This window comes from Corylus avellana, chromosome 4, assembly GCF_965113065.1.
Source record: "Corylus avellana chromosome 4, dhCorAvel1.hap1.2, whole genome shotgun sequence".
In the NCBI taxonomy this organism is placed as follows: domain Eukaryota; kingdom Viridiplantae; phylum Streptophyta; class Magnoliopsida; order Fagales; family Betulaceae; genus Corylus; species Corylus avellana.
The window spans coordinates 25,337,986-25,348,358 of NC_142493.1; the positions used below are offsets into that span (position 1 = coordinate 25,337,986).

The 10,373-nt window shown below is 36.6% G+C and overlaps 1 pseudogene; it reads right to left on the reverse strand.

Annotated features, from left to right (window-relative positions):
* Positions 1-3,505: 3,505 nt before the first annotated feature.
* LOC132178281 (cytochrome P450 94C1-like) lies at positions 3,506-10,041 on the reverse strand (annotated as a pseudogene).
* Positions 10,042-10,373: the final 332 nt, after the last annotated feature.

Here is a 10,373-nt window from a genome sequence, read left to right on the forward strand (position 1 = left end):
GGTCAAACGACACTAAGCCAAGCGTCACTAACCCCCCTCCCCCCCCCCACCCTCCCTTTTTTTTTTTTTTTTTTTTGGTAGTGTAATTTTGACAATTTTTTTTTTTTTTTAATAAATGGCGAGAGATGACGATGACATGTGGACTCATTCTAGTCGTTTTTTTCTAAAATAAAAAATGCTGAGAATTAGTTAGAAAACCTATCTTTAATTTTGAATACTCTAAAAAGTTTTATCAGACCGACCCATAATGCCTTTAAATTCTTTTCTTTTTTATTTTTATTTTACAGCTGAATATAATTAATGTCGTTAGATTCTTATTCGAGGAATGGGATTTTACGTACGATTGAGACAAGTGATAGTTATATGTGTAAATAATAAGAATATTATTACCTTTTTCAAAACTAATACGTTTAGGTTTACTTAAGTATATTATTACCTTCTCTTTTTTATTTTTTTATTATTATTATTATTATTTTTTTCACTTTTTCAATACGGGCCTAACACTTACGTACACTCACAACAAGCACCACCATATTATTTAAAAATATAAAATCATCGAAAAAGAATAAATGATCATTTAAAAAATACGAAATCATAAAATAATAATAATAATAATAATAATAAAATAAAAAATAAAAAATAAAAAATAAAAGATGAGAGAGAGAGACTGGGGTGTTAAACCACCCCGAATTCGAAACACCAAAAATAGTGACCGAACTACTCTTAAACTCCAAATGAGATGCTGGACTACGTACCCCTAAAGACTATTAGCTAGGTTTGGCCAAACCAAACCTAATGAATACTATGGGTAGTTGGCCACACTCACCCGACATCCCAATAATATGTCTTTTAGGAGAATACCCAACGAACATTTGCCACTAACTGGAAATAGTTTAGCAAACTAGCTTAAATTCATAACAATAGTTGCAAACTTGCAAGTTGCAACCAGCTAGGCAGAGTTTTACATTAATGACAACCATTGAATTCTCCCTCTCCCGCATTAAATAGAATTGAAGGAAAAAAAAAAAAATACAACCATTGAAAAAGAAGAAGTTGATTAGCTCAGTTGATCAACTGACTTTTTCATTGGACTAAACTTTTCTTTTCACTGGAATTTTCTAGTAATGTTAAGAATGTCAGAGTCCATGAAAGAAAGGATGCTGCTTACATCCTGTACACAAAAGTACTGAACATCTCCAGTTAAAAAAATTGATGATCCAGATTCAAGAGAGAAGGCAAATGGGGTTGTAAGATGACAATTCATAGGATAAGCCATGCCAGCCCAAGTTCTCATCACTTGAGACATATATCCATGCATCATGACATGCTTCCCTATATATATAGGAAGAGCAAAGCGTCGTCCAAATGAATTGTGCTATATATATATAAGGCAAAGGGTAATTCGAACTTGTGCAAGTATCCAATGGCATAAATCAAGCGCCCAATTACTTTAGCGAGAAACATATAACCCTTGAGTATGCACAGTTGTTGAACGTGTTGATCGGCTGACTTCTTATGTACTATTATATTGTGCATAATGCTACACAAATACTTACTTCTCTACGTCTATTTTCACACTTTTTTGGTACTTTTTAAAACCATCATTAAATTTGTAATAAATCTTTGTTCATTGGATTAAAATTCAATGATGATTTTAAAAATCTCTTAAAAAAGTGTGAAAATAGGAGTGTGTATAGTATTACTCTTCTTTGTATCTTATATCTCATTTTTTATCTTTTTCTTTTTTCTGCTCTTTTAACAATTATATCTTACTGGAGTCATGATTTTTCTGTTAAAGGTCAAATTAATAAACCATTTTATCACATATAATTGATATAATTTGTTCTTCTTGTAAAATATTATAGTGATCGATGTAATTCTCGGTGTGCCATCATTCAACACCACTAAGAATATTTGCCCTAAAATACTGTTTCCAAAGTATATATAAACTTTTACTACCAGAAGAGAAGAAAGCCAAATCACAATATAAGCATAGAAATCATATTAATATAGAGCGGTGACAATGAAAGTTCTCCACAACTGGAACAAATTAAGTGCATTCCATGCTCTCATAAACTACAAGACAAGTGCAGCAGCAGCAGCAACTGATACATCATATATCAGTTGCAGCTATTATTATATTATTAAACATACATACTTAGCCTAAGTACTCAGTTGGCCGTAGGAGGTTTAATTGGGCGGTGGCCAGCTGGGGTGGAGTGGTTTCGCCCAGTCGTTAGCTTCCTCTGCTGGAGGGTGTCGTGGGAAATGCCCATGCGGTGGCTTGTGTTCTGGGTATGGCTTTTTCTCATCAAGAGACTCGTCGAGTGCGGTTGGTGGCTTTTTCTCATCAAATAATAATAATAATTGGATTCTCCTTTTCTGCCCACAATTCATTGTATACAACCAACTACCAGTATGAATTGATACACGTGCTTCATTAATTCAGAGCTTTATCATATCTACACCTACACATCTTCTTCGGAAATTCTAATATTATTGCTTTATCCAACACAAATTTTACATCTTGGTCTTATATATGCCTGTGGCAAAGGAACACAAGTTAATAATATAACGTAGAGGTTCCTTAATTTGGTACATTTGAACTCAGTTCGACCATCAGCTAGATCATCAGTGATTATAGTCTATTAGTCTGGTATATGATCCAGAATTTTTGTGAGCAAGCGTATATACTTGCTCATATATATCTAGGGGTTATGAGCTGAATTAGTTAATATTTCTCTCATTTCTTTATTTTTAGTTTCTTAATAAGTAAATAATTTTTTATTTTTATTTTTAAAAAAAATTGACATGTATCATGTATGATCACCTTTTAAAATGTAGGGACAATTTGGATATTAAAAAAAAAAATAGTAAATACACGTGAGTGTACGGATACTAGAAGTTAATAGAATTGAATGATAATTCGAGAATGTAATTAAGTGTGACTATTTAAAATTTGGAGGTGTTTTTTGTAAAAATTGTATCAGTTTTGGGATTCAATATATATATGCCCCGCGAATCCGAGATGTCCAAAACCCAAACTCATCTCTTTAACGTTAGAAGAAGATAGTTAGATATAGATAATGTAATGCAAATTTGGACACGACACGTCGTACGAAACGCTGGAAGTCTCCAATATGGGCTCTGAGAATCAATCATAATAATTTCTGAAAATTAGAGCAACTAAAGTTGAAAAGATTGGCAATACAACAAAGCTGCAGCTAGCTAGTTAGAAGTGATCGAGGTATAATCTGGCATTGATTATGTCTCAAAATAAGATATAGTAGACACGTGGTATGATCTGGTTGAACAGGCCAACGCAAGCCTGCCCTAGACATTACTAGACATAATGGAAAATAAAGCATCAATGGCTTTTGGCAGTCGCATTCGACAGGATCAGATAGAGATCAAGCTTCCTTACTTTATGCCCCAACACTTAGTGGAAACCCGTCGTGCAATTATCAGGTCCCCGTCAGATAATGTTGAACAACACCCATCAATTCTAGACAACCGGGTCCCAGACCCGCTCCATCCGACCCATTGCGTAGGGATGGTATGTAACGCTGGTGCCTTTGAGTACAAAAGTACTGTTGGGTAATGTATCGGCCACTTCAAGCCCAACATACCTCTAGGCCCTGTCCAATATACAAGCCCATTAGAAGTTGGCCAGACCGAGACAAAGCCAGCTCACCGAGGATACAATAGTCCTTCCACCGAGGGTAAAATGATCCTTCGAAAAGTGAAGGAACCCCACGTTCAACTAATGAACGTGGGATATTCCCAGTGTCCAAAGCAAAGCCCCATGTTTACCAGAACGTGGTCCAGCTGTCAGCGTCAATTCGGGCCACATGTGCCCGAGAAGAAATTTGGAGCCCACATCCAAGGCAAGCGTGGCCGAGCCACCCACTAACACACTCCACGATCTCATGATCGTAGAGTAACCCACAACCCACGATCCACTTCAGCATGGCGCAATGGATCCTCGGGAAAGTGGGGCCGAGAATCATTGGACACAACTACTATTTGATGTCAATAAAAGGGAAGCTCCAATCAATTATTTTGTAATCACAAATCTCTCTTAAACTCTCTTGTTTACTTGCTCTCTCTCTCAAATCAACTATTGACTTAGGCATCGGAGCTATCCACCGCCGGCACACACCGGCAGCTCTTATCCTACTTTTCCTCTTTTGCAGGCCAACGACTCCTCAAACTTTGTGCAATGTCACTCCTCGGAAGACTGTCATCAACATGTACCGTCTGGCAACATATAATCCTCCTGGCAAAACTTGGAATCAGATTGAATTGGTGGAAAAAGCCTCATACTCTCAAAAATTGCAGCGTTCAAGTAGTGCATTTGGCGCATTTGGTCAAAGCTCGCCACCTCGGAAGTCCACCCGAGGACCCGCTCCAACTCGACCTGAATCTCAACCTCAACGGCCAGATGCTGCGATAACAAATAGAAAAAGCTTGTCAAGGCGAAGGCCACCATGTCACGTCCAGCCAATACGAAGCTTACAACAATGTCGCAGAGATATTTTTCGTCCTTGATGGAAGCCATGAATCTTGAGAGGAAGTCGTTTTGGACGGAAAAGTATGCACTGTTTTGATTGCTTCCTTTAGCTTCCTTTCCGAGCCCAAATTTAGTAGCCGTTTGATCTTCCAGATAATCGGTGAGGCCGCCATGGCTCACTCCGCCGATAATTTCTGAAGAAATTCGTAGGCCTAACTCATCTCATAAAACCGGTTCTATAAGAGAGAGTTGCCTATTTCCTTATAAACATGTCTGAGATCTTCTCCACAGGCAATGTAGGATCATTCTTCAACACCCTCCCTCATGTGCAGGCCAGTATTTTTTCCGATCCTTGTCACGGGGTAAGTAGTGTGGGCCTCATTTATCTTATGGCAGGCTTTGACACCATAAAAAATTTGTGGGCTTAACTCATCTCATAAAACCGGTTCTACAAGGGAAGGTTGCCTATTCCCTTATAAACATGTCCAAGATCTTCTCCACAGGTAAGGTAGGATCATTCCTTAACAGACGCGAGGTCGAAGGCAAGTGCGAAACTAGACATGGGAAGCGACAGCTGGAGACAACTTGGGTCTAACCCGAACAAGAATTTGCAAATGTTGTCGAAGGAGAAGCGGCGAAACACGTCTTGTAAGTCTAAATCTCCATCCTCTTTTCTGGCGACAGATTGTAAGAGAGTGATTAGCCTGGATTGGATCTCGGAGGTGACAATCTCATACGTGTAGGACCGAACCGAGATGGAACCAAGCTCCAAGCTTGCTATTTTCCACTGAAACCTCCATGACTCGCCATCGACGTTGAAAATTCCGCGGCCGAGAAGATCGTCGAGAATGACAGAAAATGGTTTCCCCTTCGGGTAGTTGTCGAACCAGGTTTTAAGCATCTATTCGACATTTTCCAGGTTGGCGGTGATGATGTTGCCGAGCATGTGAACATTTATAGTCTCTGTTGGTGAGTTTCAGAGAAGATGCATATACCAGTCGCAAAGATTTCCGTACTCCTTCACCAACCACAGTGGCGGAGCCACGTTAGGCTTTGGGGGTGCCGTGGCAACCCCCAAAAAAAAAAAAAAAAAAAAAATCTTTTTTCCTTTGGACATTGCACTCCCTAGCCCATAGCCTCTCTCTCTCTCTCTCTCTCTCTCTTCCTTTTGATTGACCATAGCCTCTCTCTCTCTCTCTCTCTCTTTCTCTCTCAGACTCCCTTTCACTTTCACTTTCTTCTCTTGAATCTCTTCTATTCCCTACCAACACACTGACACACATGAGAGAGAAAGAGAGAGAGAGAGTTGCGGATTGAGAAAGAGAGAGAGAGAGAGAGAGAGAGAGAGAGAGCTGCTGCTTGCTGGCCGTGAAGGAAGAAGAAGAAGGAGGATTCCAGACATAGTTAAAATCCTTACAATTTTGTTGTAAATTTCGTTATACTTGTAGGATTAGAAGCTAGAAATTGTGAGGATTTGTAAGACTTTGGGTTGAATCCGAAAATTAGGGTTCATGCGTGGGATATTGGGGAATTTGTTATATTGTTGAAATCTCTAGTTTCTCTTTGAGTTTTTGTTCTACCCATTGAATTTCAAGTTTGAAATTATAATGGTTTGGGGAATTTGTTTTACCCATTGGATTTCTATGCATGATTTAAGCTCCGGGTTGTTAGATTAATGAGTTGAAAGCTTCAATTTCACTATTTTTCTTAATATGGACATAAACCCTAATTTGTATAGTATGAATTAAATTAGGGCTTTTGGTATGTGAACACTAAGATTGCTAATTGGATGAGTTAATTACATTTAAAGTGTTAATTAACCCTAGACTTTTATGAGTTCAATGGAAATTGATGCCTATGGGGTTTAGGTTCTAAAATGTCATATTAGAATTATATTGATTATTGTATGTGAATATGAATATTATAAATTGTGGGTAAGTTGCTAGATTAATGGAATAAGAAGAGAATAATAATTATAGGGCTAAACTCTAATGTTTAACATAGAGTCTATTTGATGATTATATTATTCCTGTGAGTTTGTTCATTGTTAACTTACGCATATTTTTTCTTTATTTTCTAAAGACTCCAAAATGATCATGTAAATTTTATTTGTAGATGATGGGAAAGTCAAATACAATACTTGACTTTTTCAAAAGAAAAAATGCACAAAGTTCAAATGTCAATGTTGGTGATGCATCATCGCCAACTTCTGATATCCCAATTTTTGAAAATTCTCCTAAAAGACTTTGAGGAGTTGATGACAATGAATTTAATATTAGTTCATTGAAGTTTGGTCATGGATTGCGTCATCACATATAGGAATATGATGTTAATCAACAAAGTGCAAAATAACTTAACTCAGGCCTCACTTTTTGAGGTTGGTACTCTAAGCTCAATTCCTAATCTAAGTAGTCTTATAATTTGGATATTTTGGTTATTAAATATTGAGAATATTGGTTGTTAGAATTTAAACATTTAATTGGAGAATTTGACACAATTCTAAGCTTAATTCCTCATTGTATTTAAGTACCAGTGATTAGAAAAAGAAGAAAAAATAGAAAAAAAAAATACCAGTTCAAAACTGCCTAAATTAATAGACAATATTTGGTACGTTTTACTCGCAAGTGCACAAAATCAAACAATAGTATAGCAGGCAAATACGAGATCGTTCCTACGAGGATTGATAAATTATGCTTAGAATGTAATTTCCTAACTAATTAATTGAATTAAATAGATGTAAAATATTTAATTGAATTAATGAAATAAAAACAAAAGATTAACTAACCTAAAAAGCAGTAGGATTTTGAAATCCACCGCTAACCATACTCAAATAAAATTAACAATATGTCAATATTCTAGTTATATCTAGATATCCAATGTTTGTCAACCTAAGGGCATAGTATCTACTCCTTAAGTTATTGATTTTTCTAAGCAACGAACTAGGCATGGTATCTACTCTAGTTCTTTTCTTCCCCAAAGAGCTTAGCATGGTACCTACTAAATTGTTCTCTAAGGAAGTATAAATCTATGGAAATCGGCAATCACACAGGCCTAGGGCATGGTATCTACTCCCAGTTCCCCATGTTGATTAACCGAAGAACCTATGATGGGGTTCTTTTGTCACTTTATTAAGCCCAAGACTCGGTCATCCAAATTAACTTAAATAACATAAATCCAAACATACCTATATGGTAATCAGACACACACATATGAAGAATTCAAGTAAACATGAATTAATCAAATTAAATACCCAAAAAATAATTGTAGCAAAGGCGTCAATATTGTAATCCTAAATAAAGATGATTAGGACTTCAAACTAGCCCTAGTTAAAAGACTAACTACATAACAAAAATAAAAGGGTGAAAGAAGAAAAACCCAAACTCTTCTAGATCTAGCCTTCAATCTAGTTCCCGAGCTTGTGTCTGCTTCTCAACACTTTTTCCTAGAGGCTTAGAGGTTTATTTATAGGCTTAAGAAAGACATAGAAGCCCTAGAAAGCCTAATAAAATCGAAGAGTTATTTCCTAGTACAAGTAGGACATTGAAAACCTATTTTGAGGATAAAAAGGAGTTTTGGCCGCATATTTTGATTCTCTAGTGCATGAGGGCGCTTGATCCCAGGTCTGGTGCGCTCGAGCTCAAGCCTGCGCGCGATCCTTGCCCGTGTGCGCTCGAGCGCTGATGCGCTCGAGTCTTCATCTTGTGTGCGCGTTCTCTGGTGCTCGAGCACTACTGCGCTCGAGCCTAGGCGTATGTGCGCTCGAGCGCATGCCTACATGTGCCCAAGCCTAATCTTCATGTGCTCGATCTCAACCTCCAAATTTTTCCAAAAATGCCCTTTAAGTTGAAATTTTCAAAAATGGTTCATTTTCTTAAAAAACCTATAAAAAGACATGAAACACAAAAAAGAAACAAAATATCAAATAATAACAAAACTAAGAGCCTAACATATGCAAATTAAAGAGCTAAAATGTGGTTATTTTAGCCCCGTCCCCCTTCACGAGGCATGACACATGCATGCAAGTCAAAAGTTATTTTTCTTAATCCTATAATAAATTTTAGTAAATAATATTTACATTTGGCTTATTATTTTAGGATAAAAATTTGCTAAGCCCACCAAACACTCATCAAATGTTTTTTTTTTTAAAAAAAACATTTTTTTTTATAAAATATAAATTATAAAAAAGAAGATTTTTATATTCTTCAAAATTTGGTTCTACTATATATGTCAACCTCCAAAGTTATATCTTCTTTTGATCGTCAAAGCAAAATTCATTTTATATATATATATCATTCTTCGGATAATAATCTTGATTGTTATGGGACAACTTTGTTTTACAAGCAATATTATTAAAAAGTAAAAAAAAAACAATAAAAAAAAAAAAGATCAATTGCAAGTATAATTTTTATTTTTGGCTGACAGATTCTAGAATAGGATCCTCTCCATTTTATATGAAAACTCTATTGTAATGACCACCATCGTTCCAATTAATGCACATCAAGAAATTTTGTACAATGCAATTTTCATTTTTCTCCCTTTTGATATGTCCATATAGTCAGATAAATCCACAACAGTAAGTAGCCAATAAACATTATTTTCTGTGTTCCAATAATCATTAAAATTTGTATTTCTTTCATAAAATCCTCAGTACTACAAAAAAATTGATCATGTTACCGATATTGCAAATATAGAGATGTATCATTCTGAATTTGTACTTGATGCAGATTGCGTAGCTGTCAGTTTATTTTATTTTCTAAACTGATTTTATATTGTTATTTTATTAGGGTTAGGGTTTTGGGAGTCTTTATTTCATTATTTTATTAGGTTTAGGGTTTTAGGGGTATTTATGTCATATTTTATTAAGTGTAGGGTTTTAGGCTATAAATATATGCTTATAGCCTCCAAAGAAAACAGATTATGTTGATTATTGATTTTTATTAATGTGAATTACTCATAGTTGCGTTTATTCCTCTTTTTTCTTCAAAACCTAGAAAGTATCTAGCTTTTGTCAATAATATTTCTTAGATCATTAATAAAATCAAGGTCTAGAAGTATTTATCTGCTAGTTATTGATGTTCTTCGCTGCAGCCCATTAAGTCACGCTACATCAGTTGGTATCAAAGCTCAGTTACTTTCCATGAATGGGGAGAAGCAACCGCTTTGCAGACATAAATGAAGTGCACGTGCCTACGAAGACAACACGTAGGGAGCAAACGGCAATCGTTTGACTGAACGGTTGTCGTCGCCAACCAAGACCGCGATTCGCAGAGGTGGAAGGCAAATCTTAATGATAAGTGGTGGCAATACAAGGAGGATTGACTCAGGGCTATGAGGGATCAAATTGAAGACCTCACTACCCCAGTATCCGACTGGTGTCGTCACAATGGGAATGGATTTAGAAACTTGTTAACGGCGCACCGAACACAAGGACTTCAGCACCTTGCGCAAGCTAAAGCCAATCAGCAGGTGAGTAGATTCAAACTCGATAAACCGAAATTTCAAGGTTGCTTGCAAACCAAAGAGTTCATGGTGGCAAAAAAAATTCACAAAAAGAAGTACCTAGGAAGATGGCGGAGTTAGTGCCTCAGGAGGGGGCAAAGATCAAGTGTCGTTCGGTGTCCCGATACATTAAACATACGTGCCGACCATTTCAAACTATATGCACCACGGGAGGCAAGGGGGCCAAACTTATCATTGATCGAAGGAGTCATGAGAATATAGTCTCGGAGGAAGCAGTTCGCAAGTTGGGGCTTGAGACCAAGAGACATTCTACTCTCTATCAATTGGAGTGGCTCACAAAAGGAAACAAGATAACGGTTTCTAAATGTTGTCTAGTGTCCTTTTCCATTAGAGCTAAATA